The 24,352-nt window shown below is 45.1% G+C and overlaps 1 pseudogene; it reads right to left on the reverse strand.

Annotated features, from left to right (window-relative positions):
- Positions 1 to 789: 789 nt before the first annotated feature.
- LOC109785782 (DNA-directed RNA polymerase IV subunit 1-like) lies at positions 790 to 23,574 on the reverse strand (annotated as a pseudogene).
- Between the last annotated feature and the right edge of the window lie 778 nt (positions 23,575 to 24,352).

The raw sequence follows: 24,352 nt of genomic DNA on the forward strand, positions 1-24,352 counted from the left end.
CGGGAACGGCGTCATGGAGGTGCGCGGGACGACGATGACGGCGCGGCGAGCACAGCATCAGGCGGCGGGGTCGTCGCGGAAAGTGCTACAAGTGCGGCGTGAGAGGGCCTTTCAAGAGGGAGTGCCCCCTGCTGTGGAAGGAGCCGGCGGCGGGGCGCGCACTGCTGGTGGACGGCGACGTCGACGACGCTGAGCTGCTTTGAGCCGCGGCTTAGGGCATGAATGATGGGCGAATAAGCCACGACGATGAGCCGGACACGTCAAGTGCGCATATGGGCACGCGCTGGGCATCCCGGGCGCGTCGGGTCCGAGGAGTAGGGCGTGCGTGTGTGCGTGCGTTGGGTGCACGGGCGTGTCCATGCATCAGGGTAGTGTGTTGGGTCTGTTGGCGAGCCGCTGGCGGCCTGATCGGACGCGAGCCGTTGGAGCTAGCCGTGTGACGTGGGCGTCGGGGTGCGGTCAGAGCATGGAGAGCACGGGCACGATCAGGGGCGAGTGGAGGCGTGGGTGCGTGCCCAGTGCACTGGCTCGGGGTATAAAGCCACTGGGTGATCGCTGTAACAGATGACACGGTCGAGTTCGTGTCATCTGTTACAACGCAGCGCACTATGCTAATGATACTACAAAGTCATGCATTTAGGTTACAATTACTGACGGTCATGGATGATCCATCAGCACACGGAGAAGAAAAAGGGTTGCACAACAAGAGTTCGATGGAGTTCTTTTCCTATCAGAAGGGGGTGGTCAAGAAGCATGACATCTGCGCTAATTTGCGGTTTACTCCTCTGCGATAACTGAGCATCATCCACTCGTGTTCGACAGTTCCTTGTCAACAAAACATCAAACTCTCTACCCATGGTCTGAAATAAATTGGCCTCTGCAAACTAGTGTGACCAACTTGCTCTGTTCTGTAATATCCTCTCTACATAGCGTCCAAGCTGAGGCGAGATAGAATCCGCAGCACCCTGGACACATTTCTTGCAAGAGACGTCTTCAGTGGTGCCGTCGTTCCTTACCAGAATGAAGCACCTTGTGCCTGGGTGACTGGGATGATGTCCGATCTGCAAGCAGCACACCATCACATAATCACAGGGTCACAATATGATATAATTCCAGAGTAGCCTTATTTCGCCGCAGAATAGTTGGCCATGATATTTACAACAAAACAGGGATGCAAGTATGGAGCATGATGTGTCGGCAACGATAGATACCACCAGAGTTTCAACAAAATGAACTCAATGAAAGGATTGTTGTTCATGTAACTTTTCGAACTCAACGATGCTGTGAAAGCTGGCAGCAGTAGAAACCTTAAGATCAAATTAAATCAACATGGCCCATTTTCATATTAAGTGGACAGCTCATTGGCACATCATGTCAGCACCGAGAATATTCTCACATATACCAATTGAAAAACATATGAACACAAACATCTAAGCGTTATGAAGCTATGAAAAAAAAACAGAAACACATATGCACACAATTGTAGCGTTACAAAGCTATGACAAAAACAGAAACACATTTATATTACCTTTATATCTCTTATTCCAGCACCAATCTTTTCATGCCCTCTGGGATGAAATCTCAGGGCCTCAATCACCCGTGATTTATCTAGCTCCACGACATATGCATTTAATTGGTACCTTCATGCAAGTAAAACATGGTATGCATCATATAGGAAAGTAATCGAGATAAAACTTCAAATGGGATAAAAACTACTATGCACAATACAATTCCGGGAATAGTGATGGGAGCATTACTCATGTAGCATTTTCTGCAAGCAAGTGCGCATATCAATAATATTGTCCCATATAACTATGTAGCACCAAAACAATCCTGTTCCACGGATGTGCTTACATTTAAGATAGCGCCACCTGACACTTGCTGAACTTCAGGGCTATGTAGGCAGTCATAGATGTTCTCATTTGGTATTTGTGTATGCGCCTTAAAAAAATTTAAATGTTAGCATCGAATTAAACATATGTATACATAACAAGTATAGTAAGGAGAAATCATATTTTTAATCCGACAGACTGTTCAATTCAAACAGCCCACAGCTTGATCACGTGCAAGTATCTGGGAAAATATATCTGGCACTATGCTCTCAGAAACTAAATGTATGAAACTATTGTTTTTCAAGTAACACCTCTAGAGAGGCAGGGGGTTCCTGCATTTCATAAATAAGAAGAGAGTTGCCCGGTAAATTAGGGAAAACCTGGCGAAAACCAGATACAAAGGGCAAAAAGTGCCCCACCGGTCGCCAAAGCAATAGAACTCAAGACAGACACACCACCATACGCACCATACGCACCGACAAACCAACGAAACCGAAGGCACGGCACCACCAAAACGCCATCAACGCCAACCATGCAGGGGAGAGAAACCACACCACTCTGAGCGGAGCAGGTATGGGCCGCCCAAACATCATAGACGATGAAGCTTGCCTCTAGAGCTCGATGCCATCCAATGCATGAAACTATAGCAGTGGAGTACAGGGTGATTTCCATCTGAAGGCCCCAATTTTCTTTAGCTGTTTTTCATTTTTGGGAGTACAATGAAATGCCTCTTAAGAAATTATGTGCCTAATTTGTTTTTAACAGAATGATGCGCCTAAATGTGACAGCAATAATAATACTCACCTTCCCAGAATACATAATCTTGAAAGGACCCGACGTCCCAGTAGAAGGCTCCTTGCATCTACAGTACCACAGAGATAGTCCACTGAAGATTGCTTTGCAGCATTTATAAAACTATGCGCAGGCCCCTACAGAAAATAACATCAAATGAGAATTTGTTGACCACACTTAAAAAGACAACTCTTGTAGTAAACAGTCACTCAGAATAGCATAAATTACTCACGGAAAAACATGCTTCAGAAAATGGAGATGAGATTGCTAATCGAGTCCGCTGTTGCTTTAAACCTTGACTGCTTAGTCCATGGAACTGCCCACTTACAGACAAGCAATCTGCCACGACCAGCAAGTGTTTGCGATGAATGCTCCTTCCAATATCATCAGTTTTTGATCTTAAAGACTGTACAAGGAATGAGGAAACATCAAATGCTAAAGTCAAAATTATCACGGGCAATCAGGCTTAAAAATTTGACCCAAATGTTTACGGAGAAGTCAAAATCAAAACAGAGAGAAGTAAATATATACTTCAACAAAATATTTCCACGCTGAGTCTATGCCATATGAGCAGAAAATATCATATACACTCCCTGGCCGGCTCCGTTCCCAGTCAATCAACGCCATAATTACAACGCAAGACTTTTGTAGAGTAGCCCAAAATATCCCACTCTTGTTGCAATGCTCAGACATAACAACTTTCACAACAAGTTCACCGTCTTCATGACACTGGATCTCCACATCCTTAAATTCCAAAAATCCTGCAAAAGAAAACAAGTAGTGCACATCATATATTATCTGCATATTGTTTACTGAAGGAATCAAGGAAGTAGTATGTATTTTTTGATAAAAGTCACATAAGGGTCCTCGGATTTGTGATAACATCAGAATTCAGAAGACTGGAATCATACAAGTTGCACCTAAAACAATTTTACATTTGTACCATGAAACATAGAAAAATAAAATTATATAATTTAGAACTTGATCTAGGAATTATTAAGGATTCCGTGGCACGAATATATAGAGAACATATTTCGAAAAATCTATCGAACAATAATAACCTTTCACTGGTATGGCCAGGAGGCTTGGAATCACCCATTTCTTGATACTGTCCAATTGAGACATGGAGTTCGATTCATCCTGTGTTACCACCACAGTGATGCAACAAGTCTGCTTGCTGACGCACTCATTGCCAGCAGAACATTTACTGCAGGGTAGAAGTATGTTATATGTCAAAATATATATTGCAGAAGCACAAAGGGAAAAGTAAAGTAGGTAATTGCATAATGTACCACACTTAAGACCTAAGCGCTACATAACCTACAATGCATCTCATGTTGCCTTGCCTGATATGTTTACTGAAATACTGATGTGTAAATATCACTTGGGCAGGCAATCCAATAATCGGACATAGCTACTTGAGGCCTTGAGATGAATGAATCAAGCAAAAAGAATTACGATCTATTTGTCATCTACTTTATCCTCCCAATCCCTATTCTAACCCCTCTCCCACACAGCTGCCTGACCATCTTCACAGCGGTATTTACTGTTCATGACAACTATCATTTTCACAAAGAAATGAAGCATGCACTAAAAATTGATGCTGCTGACATCAATTAAGCATGAGATACACCAAAATATTTATCCTTATTGGTAAACATCACACATATGTTGCCATGAATATTAGTGATTAGTGATATCTGTCATTGCCGATTAGCCGATCGAGCGAAGAACGCTGAGCTCAAGAACGCACACAACACACGCGAGAGAGGAAAGCCTTTTTGCCGCAGCTAACAACGCCACGTTTTCTGTTTCATTCCTTTTCCCTTATTCCTGGTACCAACCGAAAGCCTAGCTAACAAACCCCGGCCAGCCCGTCGTGATCCGGATTGATCGCGCCATCCCACGACCTCCTTCACACAGACGTGCCACGCTGACCGGGTTTACAGAGAACCAACAAAGGGAAAAAACGGGATATAGTGCGGAGGGCACGTCCCAGCTACGTGCATGCTGCATGTGACCATCACATCAGTGCATGCGTACGCAAGTTTAAAACAGAAAAATGACCCTAGTGGTCTGACGGAGAGCTTATTCTATCAATATCTACCTCACTGAGGGAGGGCAAAAAGTACAGAGTTGAGTATTAAGGAAGAGGGATGATAATCTTCATTTTCAGGTTAGGGAGAACATAGAAGCAGTTGGCAGACCAAATTAGTGTGGTTAGGCAACAGGAAACAGAGAAACATACAGATAGTCATTTTAAAATGACTTTTTTTACGGGAAGACAAAGTTTCTGTCTTTCTGAACATCAGGCATCACATTGTTTGGCTTGTTTCTCGTGGCATTGTATTGTTCTGTAAGCGCTTCTACAACAAGTGCTAGTTCCAATCTTTTTCTTGTCATAAATTCCTGCATGTGCCATTGTGCGTACAAGTTTAAATAAATATTTAAGACATCGGCTTATTCTATCCCTCATAAAATAGGAAATGGGGTCATTTTGCTTCAAAATAATAAGAACTGGTTTAGATGAAAATGAGTAATCCATGGACTTTCTTTTGTTGACTGGATACCACCTCCCCTATATCTTCAGAACAAAATGCAAAAGTTATTTATTAATTAAACAGTATTAAACGTAAAGTGATAGGAAAAAAGATGATTCAAATGTACTGACAGAATCATGACGGTGTCAACCAAATCAGAGAACTTCACTGGTTCGAGATGATCCTTGACTTCTAGCGATGCATACTCCAAACCGTATCTATATATTTTTACATTCTTCGACAGGAAAAGCAAACCAAAATGATCCTGATAATTAATACCCTTCTGGCACTTTAATACGTCCTGACATTGAAGTTAAGATAGTATCAGAACAAAGAAAAGGGCGAGATCACAATAATCATGGGCCATGAAATAAAGAACCTAACCTGCAAATTCATGAGAGGGGAGTCCTCTAAGCTGTTCACTGGGTGATCCAAAGCTCCATATGCAGCTTCTGAAATGGAAGATGCAGCCCAAGAACCAACAGGGGCACCAGGTTCAGCAGTATCATAAGTAAACTGCACTATTTGCTGCCCGTAAGAACTTCTAACAGTCCCATCATAAGCAACATATATATCCCTCAGGTGATACATTAGTTTTCTTGTTAATGTCCCAGGAACATCTGCATTCGCACCGAAGAAATTTGCTCTACCAGATATTGAATGAAGAAGACACTCCAATGGATTTAAACCACCTGCAAAAGAATTCCTTATCACAGCATATAGGATTTGGCCTCCCAGGCATTCAGCCGTGCTCTCAGCATTCAATGATTTATGTCTATTCCAACTAGCACACGAGAGTTCTGGAGGAATTCTAAAGGGAAATTTGCTTGCTGGAAGTTGAAGACCGACACATGCATGCAGTTTGTTGCACAAACTTCAACATGCTACCCTTACTTCTGGAATTAATCATCACCATCATTGAATTATCTTTGGCCATGTGTTGATGAACCATCTTTAGGAGATCATTGAACACACTCTTAAACGCCATGATTGAAGATTTAATGATTGATAGATTGTTCTGCATGAACTCAGACTGTTCATAAGCATTTGAGAGATCAGCACAGTCATCATAACACTTCAAATAAAGTATAGAATTTGGACTTAGCAATAGTTGTTCAATATGAAAAGCCTCTTTAGCATCATCCAGTGCCAGATTAACTTCATCGGCAAGTTTTTTCCTTGAGTTATGGTCTGAGAAAAGATAGATATCTGAAAGACAGACACTAAAACCCCTCATTGTTGAAAACTCAGAGAGTACATCCTGAGCAGAAGAAAGGAACTTGAGAGCCGCGTCACCATATTCTTTGAACATGACAGAGGAAAGGCCAGACAAGCCATTCTGTATCCATAAAGAATCAGATGAGCAGGCAAGAACTTCACCGTCTATGATGCGTACCTTAGGATCAATACTGAAATTCAAATCAGAAGGAAGCAGCATGCTGAACAACTGTTTACCAGTCCACAGTGGACCGTGAGAGCATACAGATTTAAATATTGATGGTGCTGGTGTCAGCGAGAGTGGATGGCATAACATTTGAAATTGTTGAAATTAAGTTCTCTCCAGTAAAACCTCCGAGCTTGTTAATAGATACGCAGCAGCCAGAGAGTCATGTGTTAATGACACCAAACTTCGACCATCTTGCACATTCAACAGTTGGCGTCTTAAGCTAACTAGCTCTCCAAGCTCAGCACTTGATTGTACAGACTGTGGGACATATCCATGCAAACAATCTCCATCAAAATCTCCCATAAAAGGTGCACAACACAGTGGGTTGATTGAAACAACTGACTGAACTGGTAATAACTTCGCAGATAGCGCAATAAGTGAGTGTTGATGTACTGATGGTGGCCTATTGATAAGAATGCGATCACCATCCTGCAATAGCCTATGCACAATGTCACCAATTACCAGCTGATTTGCCTCCTTAACAAGGATTCGCTTTCCATTGCGCTTAATTAATAGTTCTTCCTTGGCAAGAAGGTGCAGGTTGCACTTAGAATTTATGTTGTCGAAGTTGTATGAGTTAACATACTCAGAAACGTGCAATTTCGAAGCTAAATCCATAGGGATGCCAATTTCATGTAATCTAAACTTCGGATCACCAACCATAGTACTCCGAAAAGAATTATTGGATCGTTTGCTGAGAATGGAATCCTTCAACCATTTCATTCCATATGTGTCTCTTGATGATTCCTTATCTGTCCTTTTAGAGTGTAACTGCAAATAAATAAAATGTCAATGAAGCAAGTGAAAGCATATGACATAAGCAGTAAGCACAATGTCACCTCAAAGTCTCAAACTACATAGTTATATTAATTTTGTGACAGAATTACCAAGTAGGTTAAAAATTCATTTTATTTTACTTGTTATGAAGTAATAACAAAAAACAAACAGCTAGATATCAATGATAACTTGTAAGCCATGGAGCTAGACCAAATATGTTCTCTTCAGGTAAAAGACTTTTCTTTACCGAAAAAGGCTTTCGCCCCGCTTTATATATAAAGCACCGATCAACAATCACCCAGTACAAACGCATGCCACCACAACACACGCACACACCCAGGATAGGATACATAGGCGCTGAGCGCAGCAACACCAACCCTAACACTACCGCCGCGAAGAGATGAAGCAACATATGACGAACCATGGGCTCCAAGGTGGCGCCTTCAGGAAGGGAACGACACTGGAGCGCCGCCACCGCCCGATCCGAGGATCAGAGTTTCCCCTGGAGCCGCATGATGGGCAATGAGAGCCGGAACGACGCCTTCAAGAAGGGAACGAGCTTCCCCGCCGCTGGTCTGTCCGAAGAAAGAATAGGTTTTCACCCCGGCCAACACTCACCGCCACCCAACGCCACACCTTGGCTACCACGCCGCCCACACGGCCATGGCCAGCGGGCAGCACCAAGCCACAGACTCTGCCCAAGAGCACCGCGCTACCACTACCAGGGCCGCCGCCCCGACATCCAAGACCTAGACACCACCTCACCTGAGACCCGCCGCTACCCCAACCAAAGAGACAAGCAGAAAGGTCCCACCTTTCGCACCCCCGGGCGACCCCAGCATCGAGACCCAATAGGCCGGCCAGAACTGGCATCCATCGGCCTGTCCTGCAGCCCCGAGCACGAGACGAGCTCGGTCCTGCGGTACCGTGAGGCGGACGAGGTCAGTCCTGCTACATCGTGCGCGAGACAAGCTCGGTCCTGCTGCACCGTGCGCGAGACGAGCTCGGTCCTGCCTCACCGGGCGCGAGACGAGCGATGGACCGCGGCTGGGAGAGGGCCAGCCCTTCGATGGAAGTAGTGACCGGAGAACGAGGAGATGGGGTGAAGGTCGAAACGGTCCAAACGCGGGCGAGCCGACGCCGGAGAAGCCGGCTGCCGCCGGCCGCCGCTGCAGTCAAAGCTGCCGAGCCACCATGAACCCGCCACGACAGCGGGAGGCCACCACCAATGCCGGACCTCCCCGCGCCGCCGTCCACGGCCAGAGCAACGGCCATGCCCGGCCGCTGCCCACCCGCGTCGCCCGGCGAGCTCCAAGCGTCGAAACCGCCGGACACGCACCACCGATGCCACACGCCGGAGCACCAACCACCACCACAGAACATGCGCGTCCACGCCCTGGCCAACACCACCGGAAGCCCCACCACCCCACCGGAGTAGCACAGCCAACGGCGACACCACCACCACCTTAGCAGGGCCGCCAGCCTTCCCCGCCGCCACCAACCACCACCACCAACCAGATATGGGCAGAGCCACCCAGATCAGCCGCCAGAGCAACCCGCCTCCCCGGAGCCCAACAAGCCGTCGCTGGAGGGGGGAGTGAGGAGAAGGGGGGCACACCTGCGGGCCACCACGACGCCGGGAGGGGGAGGGAGCCGGAGTAGAGGAACGCCGCCACCCGATGCCGACGGGCAGGAGGGGACGCCCCGCGACGCCGGCCACCTGCGCGCGGGAGGAGACGCCCTGCCGCCGCCTGCACCACACGGCCTTTGGTCGGCGACGATGCCGATGGCGGCGAGGACCGGCAGCGAGGGAGGAGAGGCCGAGGCGAGGAGCTTGGAGGCGACGCTAGGGTAGCCGCCCGGAGTCGCCCGCAGGAGCGACTCGGGGGCAGGTTCTTTCTCTCTGTGTGCTTATCCGCAATGGAAGCATTTCAAAGACTTTTCTTTCACTGAAACTGATACTCATCCTTCAAAATTAACCGAATTAAATCTTAGTGGGGAGCCAGGGACTAGATGAAACATCTATGTTTTGTCGGTTGTGTTTAATCAGTTTACAGAGGGCAGCATATCAAGGTGCAGGATTGGTACATGAGATATTCTCCACTACAATCAGGTGAAGTGTTAGAAAAATTTGTATATCATATGGTGCAAGTCAACTACTGAGTACATGTCATGTTTGGAGACGGAAACCTAAAGGAAAAGGGGTGGACAAAATGGGAAAAACATAATACTGTCAAATGCATAACTGCATATGCATGAGTGGGAAGAAAATAAACAAGAGCAACTTGAAAGAAAAACCCACCTAATTTAAACATATTAAATTGTCTAAGCTGGCGCCTTGGCGGCAAAGTGGTTCGCCACTAGACTGTCTCTAGTGGCACACTAAGTGATCCACCCAAACCAAATAGACTTCATCCGAGGAAGAAGCATCCTCGATGCTATTGTGGTCTTTCACGAAGTCTTGCATGAAGTGAGATGCTCTTAAAGGCAAATTTGACAAATTTGACCAATGGACAAAATCAAATCACAAAATGAACTGTCCGTGAAACTATTTCACGCGGCTGACCTTTTTGTGTGACGCCCGACACGAAGGTGCCACACTACACTGTGCAACGCCTCACGGATAGGCGCTACACGGCCAGCGTCGCACCCGTATAGCGCCTGAGAGCTAGGCGCTACACTATACAGTGTAGCGCCTAGCTCCTAGGGGTTGCACTAGTGCAGCGCCTAGCTCCTAGGCGTTGCACTAGTGCAGCGCCTGAGAGCTAGGCGCCACGGGTCAGCCGCATGAAATAGTTTCACGGACAGTTCATTCTGTGATTTGATTTCGTCTATAGATCAAATTTGTCAAATTTGCCGCTCTCAGAAGCAGACTTTGAGGTGACCGGCTAATGATTAACACTGGCCGACCGGCTGAAAACTCCGCAGTTCACACGCAGGTCGTCAATCAGGAATTGAGATAGCACACCATCTGCTGCCACGCGGTCCCCCCACACCGCTTTGTCCAGCCTTCGTCCCCGCGCGACCCCGAAGCTCCTTGACCAGTCGCGAGTCACCTTCTTCCCCCATTTTTCTCTCCCATCGCCTGCGCCGCTCTTTTCTCCTCGCTCCACCATGAATCCGTATTGTTCTAATCTGTTATCTATGCACCTCCAAACAGGCCCACTACTGCAAGGAGCACATCCGTCCCTCGGAGTTGCTTAAGCCGGCGCGACGCGGGGGGTGGGACGCATAGCGAATTGCAATTGGAGGCGCAGTGGGCTGGAGGCACCAGCGGCCACATGAGGTTGGGCTGCAACCAGCAGCACGGCGAGCTGGACCAGCTGATCCGGGAGTTGCAACAAGTGACACCGGAAGCTACGACGGGCAGCGCACTGTAGTCGAAGATTGTTTCTGCCGGCGTTGGTGGTAGCTGGAACCGGCTTCAGTGCATGCTGGAACCAGTGGCGCGATTTGCTGGAACCCAGGAGTCGTCGGTGCTGGAAGTAGACTACAACGCCACCGAATGCTGGAACGTCACTGCATTTTTGCTGGAACCAGCTCCGCAAATTGCTTGCACCAATGTCCCTCAGAGCTACAACTGTTTGCAGCGGTGCTGCGACGGGGTGCGATTGCGCGGCGGAAATGTTGCAACCAGCTCCGTGATTTGCTGGAACCTGCGTTTCCGGGAGCTACAACAGGCATGCGGTGGTGCTGCAACTCTGGCGGGGCGTGGCGAAAATGCTGGAAGAGGCACCATGATTTGCTGGAACCATTGTCCTCGGAAGCTGCAACGACACACAACGGTGTTGTGGCGGGGCGGGGTGGCACGTTGATAAATGCTGGAGCTGGCGCGGTCTGGTGCTGCAACCAGCGACGCAAGAAGCGTCGACATCCCCCGAGGGTGCTCCGATTGGGGCAAGAGGCTGCGGCGAACACGCCAGGGATGACGATTTGCTACAACAGGCCTCAATGCATCTACTGCTGGAATTTTGTCTATTTTGGGCCTAGCCCAATAGCAGTTTCAGAAATTCCTAATAAATCCTAGAGGCCCACGCAGCCCATTCATGCAAGGCAAGAGGTGGAACTAAAGTTTAGTCTCACATTGCTAGTTTAGAGGGAGTTGGACCTCTTTATAAGGGAGGCTCTTTCTCCACATGTATGAGGATGAGAACAAGAGGGACATCCACGCGCGCTCCTCCTCCGCCGCCCGCCTCGCCACGCCACGCCACGCCTCGCCTCGTCATGACGCGCCGCGGGTTGCGAGAACGAGCCGATGTCTAAATTTTTGCCACGCACGATGGGTATACGAAAGGTCACATGGAAGCTGAAACGTTTTTGCTGTAGTGGAGATTGAATACGAACGGCGCACCTCTTTGCCTGCTGCCCATTCGTTTCGTCTCCCTCGTTCTCTCCAGCTCCCGGCGCAGCCTCTCGCCTCCTTCTCTTGCGCCTATAAAAGGGAGGTCGCTCCTCTCAGAGAGACGCACCGGAACCTCTTCTTCCTCTCGCCACAAGTTCCTGAGCACTGCGCTGCTGCTACGTTCTTCCCCATCCCGGCTTGCGGCGTGCACCGCAGGTCGGGACAGTAGGCCTCCGAAACTGCACCTTTTGAGTCCTGTACGGGAGAAGGGTGATAAGGTTTTTGGGGAGCGCTCAGCGCGACTACTGACTTCTTCGTCACGGACGCCCCGGACTCCGACGATTACTTCCCCGACGACGACTTCTTCCCCGACGTCGACAACCTCCTCGACGAGATGGCTGGCGAGGACACCGACCCCAAGATCGGTGCATCTGCTCCCGTTCCGTACGTTCTCATACTCTTTCTGTTAGAGGTTCTCTCACAACTTCTTGCTCCAGTGTCTTTTCTAGATGTGTTCGGTTCTAGTTCATATATGCAGATGTTGTTTACCTTCTCTTTGTCAAATCGCATGACTTGTTTTATCACTGCTATACTCGTCGTGCTTTATCTAGTATTTCTGTTAATAAAATCATTTGGTAAATTACTCATATTTCCAACAATCCAAAAACCTTATGATAGGCAATTTACTCCAAGTGGTTTTGCTGCTTCCATGAGACCTCCTATGTTTGAGGTATCCACTATAAGAGGTGGCGCATGAGAGCAGTCTTATGGTTTCAAACCATGAGTTGCTATGACGCCACTCTTGGCAAACCTGAAGGGGAGCTTGATGCTCAACGGGCACAAGCTTTTCAGAAAATGGATACTCTGTTTAAGGCTGCTCTCTTGAGTGTTCTTGGTGAGAACATAGTTGATGCTTATGCGTCAATTGATAATGGAAAAGATATGTGGGATGCACTCGAGGCCAAGTTTGGGGTCTCGGATGCTGGCACTGAGCTGTACATCATGGAGCAATTCTATGATTACAGGATGACTGAAGAGCGCTCCGTGGTTGAGCAAGCTCACGAGACATAGTCATTTGCTAGAGAACTTGAGCACTTCAGTTGTATGCTACCGGACAAGTTTGTTGCCGGAGGTATCATCACTAAGCTTCCTCCTTCGTGGAGAAACTTTGCTACCTTACTGAAACATAAGAAAGAGGAGTTTTTCGTCCCGGATCTCATTGGCACTCTTGATGTGGAAGAAAAGGCGAGAGCAAAGGACACACGTGCTCGAGGTATTGAGGGAGGATCTAGTGCCAATCTGGTACAGAAGAAGAACTTCCAGCCCCACAAGTTCAAGAACAAGGGCAAGTTTGATGGGAAGAACAAGGCTGTGCAACACACGAACTTTAAGAAGAAGAATGACAAGAAGAAAGGTGTTTGTCATGTGTGTGGGGATCCTGATCATTGGGCTCCTAGTTGCCCTAATCGCTTTGACAAGCGTCATCCTGGGAAAGGTGGCAAGACCGCTAATGTTGTCATTGGAGACACTGACATGAAGGATGTTGGGTATGGTATATTTCCCACTATTCTTTCAGTATGTCATTCTCCTGATTGGTTGATTGACACGAGTGCTAATGTGCATGTATGCGGTGATATTTCCATGTTTTCGTCTTATCAGACCGCAGGGACTTCAACCGTGCTGATGGGCAACGGTTCAAGTGCTTCTGTTCGTGGTGTTGGCACGGTCGATCTGAAGTTTACTTCGAGGAAGATCGTGCGGCTGAAGAACGTGCATTATGTCCCCTCTGTCAATAAAAATCTTGTTAGCGGATCTCTTCTGTGTAGAGATGGCTATAACCTTGTCTTTGAGTCGAATAAATTTGTAATATCCAAGTATGGAACCTTTGTCGATAAAGGCTATGAGTCAGGAGGCCTGTTTCGTTTATCCTTATCAGACATTTGCAATAAAGTTGTTAATCATGTTTGCAACAATAGTGAATCAAATGTCTGGCATTCACGTCTTTGTCATGTTAACTTTGGTTGCATGTCGCGACTAGCGAAGTTGAACTTAATCCCTAATTTCACCACTGTCAAGGGATCTAAGTGTCAAGTTTGTGTGCAAGCTAAGCAACCTCGTAAGTCTCACACAACTGTGGAAACGAGAAATCTTGCACCACTAGAGCTCATACATTCAGATTTATGTGAAATGAATGGTGTTTTGACAAAAGGTGGAAAGAAATATTTTATGACGTTAATTGATGACTCCACTAGATACTGCCGTGTGTATCTTCTGAAATCTAAGGATGAGGCTTTGAACATTTTCAAGATCTATAAAGCTGAAGTGGAAAACCAACTTGATCCGAAAATCAAGAGGCTTAGGTCCGACCGTGGTGGAGAGTATTTTTCCAATGAATTTAATGCTTTTTGTGCGGAACATGGTATAATCCATGAGAGGACGCCTCCTTATTCACCTCAGTCAAATGGGGTGGCCGAAAGAAAGAACTGTACTCTAACTGATTTGGTTAACGCGATGTTAGACACATCGGGTCTCTCCAAGGCATGGTGGGGGAGGCGATATTGACTGCATGTCATGTCCTAAACCGAGTTCCCACAAAGAATAAAGAGATAACTGCATTCGAGGAGTGGGAGAAGAAAAGATTAAAACTCTCTTATCTACGAAAATGGGGTTGTTTGGCGAAAGTCAATGTGCCAATTCCAAAGAAGCGCAAGCATGGACCAAAGACCGTGGATTGTGTTTTCCTGGGATATGCTTTTCATAGCATTGGTTATAGATTCTTGGTTGTAAAATCTGAGGTACCTGACATACATGTAGGTACGATCATGGAGTCGAATGATGCGACATTCTTTGAAGATATCTTTCCCATGAAGGATATGGCTACCTCATCTAATCAGGAGATGCCTAGTTCATCGAATCAGGAACCAGTTACAATTACCGAACCTGCCATTTCGATGGAACACTTTGAAAGTCCTGTGGAGGAGAACAATGAAGTTCCTACTAGGAGCAAGAGACAGAGGACTGCAAAGTCCTTTGGTGATGATTTTCTTGTGTATCTCATAGATGATACTCCCGGTTCTATTTCAGAGGCCTATGCATCTGAAGATGCTGACTACTGGAAGGAAGCGGTTCGTAGCGAGATGGATTCCATCTTGGCGAATGAAACTTGGGAGATAACTGATCGTCCTTATAGGTGTAAACCTATAGGATGGAAATGGGTATTCAAGAAGAAGCTTAGGCCTGATGGTACTATTGAAAAGTACAAGGCTCGGCTCGTGGCTAAGGGTTATACCCAAAAGGAAGGTGAAGACTTCTTTGATACTTACTCACCTGTGGCTCGACTGACCACTATTCAAGTTCTACTTTCACTAGCTGCCTCACATGGTCTTCTCGTTCATCAAATGGATGTTAAGACTGCTTTCCTAAATGAAGAGTTGGACGAGGAAATTTATATGGAACAACCAAATGGGTTTGTACTAGATGGTCAGGAAGAAAAAGTGTGCAAGTTGCTGAAGTCATTGTATGGACTCAAGCAAGCACCTAAACAGTGGCATGAGAAGTTTGAAAGAACTTTAACAGCTGCAGGCTTTGTTGTAAACGAAGCTGACAAATGTGTGTACTATCGCCATGGTGGGGGCGAGGGAGTTATTCTTTGCTTATATGTTGATGACATACTAATTTTCGGAACAAATCAGAATGTTATTAAGGAGGTCAAGGATTTCCTATTTCGCTGTTTTGAGATTAAGGATTTAGGAGTGGCTGATGTCATTCTGAACATCAAGTTGTTGAGAGACGATGATGGTGGGATTACATTGCTTCAATCTCACTATGTGGAAAAGATATTGAGTCTCTTTGGCTATAGTGAATGCAAGCCCTCTCCAACACCATATGATGCGAGTGTGTTACTTCGAAAGAATCGAAGAATTGCTAGAGATCAATTGAAATATTCTCAGATTATTGGCTCGCTTATGTACTTAGCCCGTGCTACAAGACCTGACATCTCTTTTGCTGTTAGCATACTGAGTCGGTTTGTCTCAAAACCAGGAGATGTGCATTAGAAAGCTCTAGATAGAGTTTTGCGTTATTTGAAAGGCGCTGCGAATTATGGAATTCACTACACCGGGCACCCAAAGGTGCTTAAGGGTATAGTGACTCAAACTGGATCTCAGATGCTGATGAGATAAAGGTCATGAGCGGTTATGTATTCAGTCATGGAGGTGGCGCTGTTTCTTGGAAGTCTTGCAAGCAGACCATCTTAACGAGGTCAACAATGGAAGCAGAACTCACAGCACTAGATACAGCTACGACCGAAGCAGATTGGCTTCGCGGGCTCTTGAATGACTTGCCGGTTGTTGAGAAACCTGTACCGGGTATCCTTATGAACTGCGACAATCAAACTGTGATCACGAAAGTGAGCAGCTCAAAGGATAACATGAAGTCATCAAGACACGTTTAGAGAAGGTTAAAGTCTGTCAGGAAAATGAGAAACTCCGGAGTTATTGCATTGGATTATATCCAAACGTCTAAAAATCTGGCAGATCCTTTTACTAAGGGTCTATCACGTAATGTGATAGATAATGCATCGAGGGAGATGGGTATGAGACCCACAATATGAGTTGTTCACAGTGGTAACCTATTCTTTGTGATCGGAGATCCCGTGAATTAGATGTGGAAGACATGTTGTTGATCAACTGAGAGGAGAATATCCTTACTATTAACAATACCACTCCATGAAGATGCAATACTCTCCTAAAACTGCATGGCAGGTTGATGTATATCTCAATGTGTTCTAAGTGGCTCATTTAAGCAGAGATGTTGTCCTGCAGAACATCTTTTGAAGAACACACCTATATGAGTCGGATTGTTAAACGTCGCAATCTATGAGAGTAGGGTTCTCTCTAGTAAACTCAAGAAAGGTCTCGGAGTATGACGCATAAGCTCCACCCGCGGGGAAGACCCACGGTAGCCACGTATCAGTCAAGGCTTTATGTGAAGCTAGATTCGCAGAAAACTTGCAGTTCAAGGCCCAGTCCACTGTTAAAGTTGCTTACTAGTGTAGCATAGAGTTCTAGGTGGAAGTTCAACTTAACAGTCTCCACTGCAGTACCGGTATATAAAGCAGTGTTTTGGAACCAAAGGCAATTTTGTGTGCCTCTGGGATCTGGTGGGGGATTGCTGGAATTTTGTCTATTTTGGGCCTAGCCCAATAGCAGTTTCAGAAATTCCTAATAAATCCTAGAGGCCCACACAGTCCATTCCTGCAAGGCAAGAGGTGGAACTAAAGTTTAGTCCCACATTGCTAGTTTAGAGGGAGTTGGACCTCTTTATAAGGGAGACTCTTTCTCCACATGTATGAGGATGAGAACAAGAGGAACATCCACGCACGCTCCTCCTCCTCCGCCCGCCTTGCCGCGCCGCGCCGCGGGAATGAGCCGAGCCGATGTCTTTTTGTTGTAGTGGAGATTGAATACGAACGGGGCACCTCTTCGCCTGCTGCCTGTTCGTTTCGTCTCCCTGTTTCTCTTCAGCTCCCGGCGCAGCCTCTCGCCTCCTTCTCTTGCGCCTATAAAAGGGAGGTCGCTCCTCTCAGAGAAACGCACCAGAACCTCTTCTTCCTCTCGCCACAAGTTACTGTGCACTGCGCTGCTACTACGTTCTTCCCCATCCCGGCGTGCACCGCAGGTCCGGACAGTAGGCCTCCGAAATCGCACAGTCCTGTACGGGAGAAGGGTGATAAGGTTTTTGGGGAGCGCTCAGCGCGACTACTGACTTCTTTGTCACGGACGCCCCGGACTCCGACGATTACATCCCCGACGACGACTTCTTCCCCGACGTCGACAACCTCCTCGACGACATGGCTGGCGAGGACACCGACCCCAAGATCGGTGCATCTGCTCCCGTTCCGTACGTCCTCATACTCTTTCTGTTAGAGGTTCTGTCACAACTTCTTGCTCTAGTGTCTGTTCTAGATGTGTTCGGTTCTAGTTCATATATGTAGATGCTGTTTACCTTCTCTTTGTCAAATCGCATGACTTGTTTTATCACTTCTATACTAGTCGTGCTTTATCTAGTATTTCAGTTAATAAAATCATTTGATAAATTGCTCATATTTCCAACATCTACGACCACGGTTGACCGGTTGAGAGAAGGTGCGACCCCGGTGTGTAGGCCAGCGACAAGGAACAACATGGGGAGATGAGTGAGATTGCGCCTGCTGGCTGCGGCCGTTGGTTATTTTGCTGCCGCCAGAGCTGGGGTCCGGCAAGAAGAGCGAGATACGCGCAGCATCTGAGCACGGAGGGGATTTTTTTCTTCACAAACTGAAGCCAGCAAAACGACGCGCAAGGGGAATCAAGCGGTCCTGCTCTCTCGCATCAAACGGCTGCACGGCGACCGACCCAAGTTTGGGCTGGCCGAGTAGCGCCTAGCACCGGCCTTCGAGAAAGCATATGATCCGAGCCGAGTTAGATGGGATTTCTTTGAGGAGATCCTCCATAATAAAGGCTTTGAGGCTAGATGACTAGCTGGATGATGCAGCTGGTTATTAATATCAATGGGGAAGAGGGCCCCTTTAGGAAGTACAGAGGAGCTCATTGTTTAATTTAATCTCTCATGCCCTAGCTGCCATGTTAGATGACGCGAAGGCAGACAACCATATCCCTGGGGTGGTTCCTGGTGGCCTCACCCATCTTCAATATGTGGATGATACACTCATCCTCATTAGAAACGCCCCTGTCAACATTGTTTTTTGATAAGGGTGGATTTTATTGACTTAAAATGAAACATCAAGAGGATACAAATACAATGAGCACACACCCGGTCTTTGCATAGCTAGGATGCATAAGCCAACACCAACGCACACACACAAAATACGCCGGCAAATAGCAAAGTCATATAATACCAAGAAAGAAATTGGTTAATTGGTAAAGATACATGAATTTGGTGCCCCGCCCAAGAAAGAGACCCAAGTCCTAATAAACCCGCTAAGTGGTGATTCAACATGAATTCTACATCTTGAAACTAGGCCAATTTGGGAGCGGCTTTGTGATAATGGAACCAACCAGCAAAAAGCATTAACGCCACAAAAATCAATGGGCCCTCAGTTTATGGACCGGCACAAGCTTTATTAGTTTTACCAGCTGCATCAGAATAAACCACTAAAAAAATAGCACGCTATAACCTCGCTAATAGCACGCTATAGCATATTGAGAATTGTTTCGCTAAATATATCAGTGTACAACGTCTCGCTAATAGCACGCTATAGCGCGATATAGCACGCTAATAGCATATTTTAAGGTCGGCGCTATTTTGTTGTAGCATGCTATTTTTTTCATTGGAATAAACTAACATGTCTTTTTACTGGAGTACAACGGAGAAGTGGCGCGCGCACAAGTGTGTGTGTGTGTGTGTGTGTGTGTGTGTGTGTGGCTGGGGTTATGAAGTGCAGAATTTGGTTTAATTGTTCTTTATTGAAGTATGTACAGATGATACGACAGCAAAACTTGACCGCAAAACTGCAGGGGTGGCCTTGACATTGTATAAATTTACTGATATACTATATTAGAACAGAAGACATATAATCATGAAACTTGGATACTGTAATAAAAAGAAAATATCAGTTCCCTTGCCTTTGATGATTTAAGGCACTCCATAACTAGGCTTGTGACAAGTAAATTTGCATGAACACTGAACTGTGGAGGCTGACGCAAGTCATAAATTTTCCTACAGGTATCAACCGTCCTCTTATAAGCTTTCGTCAGGTCATCCTACGTCCAAACGAGAAATGAACAAACATATAAGTTCATAATTAAGATACCAACACATCCCAGATATTCCCTGCAGAAAAAAAAACAGCCCAGCTATGCATGTGCATCAGACCACAATAAAAACATGCATGCTCGACAAACATATAAAGAAGCCGGAGAGTATATATTAGAGATGTGAGAGTATATTAGACAGAATAGTGATGAATCAATCTATTAGATGTAGGAAATGTATATTTGTTAGATTAGGTTCTCTCGTTGATTAAATGATTTATGGTCAGATTTTAATCCTTACACCATACAATGGATCTGGTTGCATTTAACAAAAGTATTTAATGGGAAAATTGTTAGAAAAAAGTTAAAGGTATGATACAGAAAATAATCTTGGGTACGAAGTTCGCCAACGAGATAGCGCATAGTCACATACATAAACAAAGCAAGGGCCATCTGAGAACTCATAGGGCAACTCTGCCACGCGATGGAACTTGGGAGTCACCGGCAAACATGACATATAAATTAGCTCCCGCCTTGAAACAAACCGGCTAATACGCTCAGGATCATCAAGTTGTTTCAATATGTGACGGACCTGCAGACATGATAAGGAAATAAGATTTTAACCATAATAAATAATGTAAAATTATATGGTCAGCTGCTCGTCATTTTCTTTTGAAAGAAACTTAGCATAGCAATACCAATGCACTGGCCAACAAGAATATGCATACCACCTTCCAAAAGAAGCTTTGAGAAAATAGCATTGGCCCAGTTGCCCTTATCACTTAATTATATTTACATCCACATACCATGCACTGAACAAAACTAGAACGCACAGCATAATTTCACCGAGAAGTCTTCTCTAAAGAAAATCACTGAAAAGTGGATAGGGCATTCTGTGTCAGAGTTCGTAATGCACCATAGCTATTTTTTTACCGGAAAGGTAATGCATCATAAGGATCAGGTGTATTGCCTTAATGATCATGCAAAAATACTTTGCCAAATAATAACAAATCAAATTTCTCGATCTCATAATATTTGTTGTGTTCTGTTTTCTGTATGTTGTAGATATTCAACACAACACAAGCAACCCAAAAATTCCTTTTTTAAAATGTCTTAAAGCTTTGAGAAAAATATGGCAGGGACAAAGTTGATGAATTGTCAGTCAATAATATATAACATTTTATGAAACATGAAAAGATGTTGCAGCAAAACTAGATCTTCTCTGCAAGCCAACTCAGAGCAGACTAACAAACTAAATATATAGAAAATACTTACTTGGGATGGAGATATCAATATCTTGGTCATATTTGATTGAGAGGGGTGGCGATGAGGTAAAAAATCCCAATAGTCCTGGGGTAACTTGTCTGTCACTCTGTCAACAACTTCTGCGGTAACCGAAATTCTATCCATAATGGTAGGGTTCTGTTGAAGTTTAGGTTTATTCTTGAACCCTCTTATTCTCGGGCTTGCCAGCGTCTTAAATATTACATCAGGGTATTGTTTAGTGTCATCCTTCTGTTCAGCAAAAAAGGTCAAGGTTTAATACAATATGTAGAAATACAGGCCAAAACGTCTGAACATGCACTTACTGAGCAATACTTGCAAGTTGCTTGACTTGTAGCCCCATCCGATCTCTTCAACAACAAAAAATCAACATGTTAGAGGAGTATTTATGCACCAACCAGATATACCAAAAAAGAGAGCCCATATGCACAGTTTTTTTTTTTTTTTTTTGGCAATGCTTACATACCTTCTTATGTGCTTTTGAAATGTAAACATCTTGTCTCACAAATTCCAAATGTTCAAACAAACAAAGTGTAAGTAAATAATATAAAGTTTGGTTTCCACATTGCAGCATTTTGTTTAAAGATCACTAGTAGAAAACAGGGTTTTGGTTCGGCCAGAAAAGAGCATTAATCCCGGTTGCATTACGAACCGGGACTAATGTGAGCATTAGTCCCGGTTCGAGCGGCTAGGTCACCGTACAGGCATTAGTCCCGGTTGGTGCCACGAACCGGGACTAAAGGGTGCGATGCCCATTAGTACCGGTTCGTGGCACCAACCGGTACTAAAGGTTAGACCTTTAGTCCCGGTTCGAGCCACCAACCGGTACTAATGGGGTTTGTGGCATTGGTACCGGTTCATGGCACGAACCGGTACTAAAGGTCCCATTTTCAAACTCTACCCCCCCCCCCCCCCCCAATCGCCTTTTCAGTTTTGTAAAAAGCAAAAGAAAATGATAAAAACTTCAAAAATTAAAATCCTTCCAGATGTAGTTATGTTACTACATGTACTAGTTAGGAAAATTTAAAAACTTAAATTTGGAGATGTTTTGCAAAAAATGTAGGGAAAATGTAAAACGGCTATAACTTTTGCATACGATGTCAGAAAAAACGTATAATATATCAAAACGTTCAGCACGAAAATCCGCATCCGATTTTGACCGCCTACAGCCTGTTTGCAAATTTTTAGAATCCTCAAATTCTAAAAGGAAAAAAAGTTATGCTCAAATTTCTGTTTTTTTTTGAATTTTTGTTAAATCTGGTCAAACTATGGTCAAACTACTTATTCAAGAAGTATTAGTGTTACTAAATAATTATTCAAGAATATTAGTGTTACTAAATAATTATTTCAGTTTTTTTGAATTTTGGTCAAATCTGGTCAAACTGTGGTCAAACTGTGGTCAAACAATGGTCAAACTAATTATTCAAGAAATATTAGTCTTACTAAATAATTATTTCAGTTTTTTTGAATTTTCGTCAAATCTGGTCAAACTGTGGTCAAACTATGGTCAAACTACTTATTCAAGAAATATTAGTGTTACTAAATAATTATTGTTTTTTAGAACAATAGTTTCAAACTCAAACAGTGAAATGTGTGACTTCATGCTCAAGCTAAATTCCTGAGGGTTAATAGGATTGACATCTTACTATTGTCATGAAAACAACAAGTGCAGACTTGAAAACGAGGGAGAATAGAACTCGAAAGTTAAGCGTGCTCAGGCTGGAGTAGTGAGAGGATGGGTGACCGTCCAGGAAGTTAGATGATTTGGAATGATGAGGGGTGATTAGGGATTAGAGGTTAAATTGAGCAGTGATGAGGGATGATTAGAGATTAGAGGTTAAAATAATTCAGAAATTTGAAAATAAAAAAAATTCAAATTTTTTTTTTCAAAAAAAATCATAAAATTTCCTTTAGTACCGGTTGGTGTTACCAACCGGGACTAAAGGTGGACCTCCAGGCAGCGGCCCTGGCCACGTGGGGGGCCTTTAGTCCCGGTTCGTGTAAGAATCGGGACTAAAGGGGGAGGCTTTAGTAACGACCCTTTAGTCCCGGTTCGAGAACCGGGACTAAAGGCCCTTATGAACCGGGACTAAAGGCCCTTTTTCTACTAGTGGATACATTAGGTATGGAAAAATATACACTACCTATCACAACAGTACCGATGCTTGTTTTACGGCGTTTTATTTTGTATATGCAGGACTTTGCACACCGACATTAGTTTAGAAGATCAATAATGATTAAAGAAAATAAATTGCTAAATGAAGATGAAATAGGTTAATCTGGCCATTACAAACCTTTGAATATCTGTTTTTCTTTGGAGTGTGGCAGCAGGACATATCTGATTCAGTAACTGAACAGCTTCCTCAACCGTATATGGGTTGAACACAATTGTCGGCAGCTTAATGACACCAAAATGACCTAAAATTTTGACAAGTCAATTAATTTTGGATTAGGAAGATAAAACAAGATAAATTTGGTGCTGAATGCTTAATATTACTCACCATCGCCATCACACTTGCTGCGCGATCCACAAGTCTCACACTTTTTTGCCCCATTTGGTAATCCCAACTTGGCCCTAGTGACATCAGATGCTTTTGCAATGCTGGCGCTGCTATACTTTTTCTGGAAATGCCTGTCAGTTTAACATACTTTCCGCAGGGTAAAAAGTGTGGAGGCAAAGTAAATAAAAGATTACCATATCTTTACTGGACATCAGATCAAATTTGATTGCATTTAGCTCCGTCTCCGCGATGGGAGGATCCATTTCAGTATTTGGCTCATCCATCCTGCAGAACCGAACACACATAAAAATTTCACAATGACAGAAGCAGATGATGGTATACATACACAAATTAAAAGAATCTAAATCGTTAATACAAGAAGAAACGGGAAATTTCTACAGGGATTGCTTTAGAAAGAGGAATATCATGTCAATCTCAAGCACTCGTATCGTACCGGAGCAAGTAGGGTTCCAAATAGGGTTTTTATATAGGAAAATGAAGGAGCGAAGTCGACAACAGAAAAATAAAGACTAGTAGGATAGGATCCACCGAAGCCCCCACCTTCAACAAAAGGGTGGAACCAATCCACGCCTAGCCAGATCCAGCAGCAGTAGAAGGTGGCGGCGGCGGCGGCGGCGCAGCAATCTGCCGTGCGAGGAACAGATGGGGGAGCACAAGCGCGGTAGCAGCCTGGCCTTTTGGAAATTTGTGGGTCGGGGGCAATCCACCGGGCCGGGAGAAGCACGCTGCAGGGGTGGGGGCGCCTCGGAGGGGCTGCACGCGGCGACGCCGCCCGCGCTGCATTCTCGGGAGAGTAGGCGCACGGGGAGCTGAGACGACAGGGCCGGAGTTTTTGCTTCTCTCCCTTTCTTCCCCCTTCTTTTCTCTTCGAAGGTTTACACTTTTTTTTGGTCACTAGACTGGATTTCTTCAAAAAGTGCAAATGCGACATTTAATCCCAAAAAGGTGGTATTCTAATGAAGATGCAAAATATAATGTGGTATTTTATCAAATTTCAACTAGTTGCAAAAAAGCCTGCTATCTCTACTCCTAGAGGGGGAGTTAATAGCCTGGTATCCGGGT

The sequence above is a fragment of the Aegilops tauschii genome, chromosome 1 (assembly GCF_002575655.3).
Source record: "Aegilops tauschii subsp. strangulata cultivar AL8/78 chromosome 1, Aet v6.0, whole genome shotgun sequence".
Taxonomy (NCBI): Eukaryota; Viridiplantae; Streptophyta; class Magnoliopsida; order Poales; family Poaceae; genus Aegilops; species Aegilops tauschii.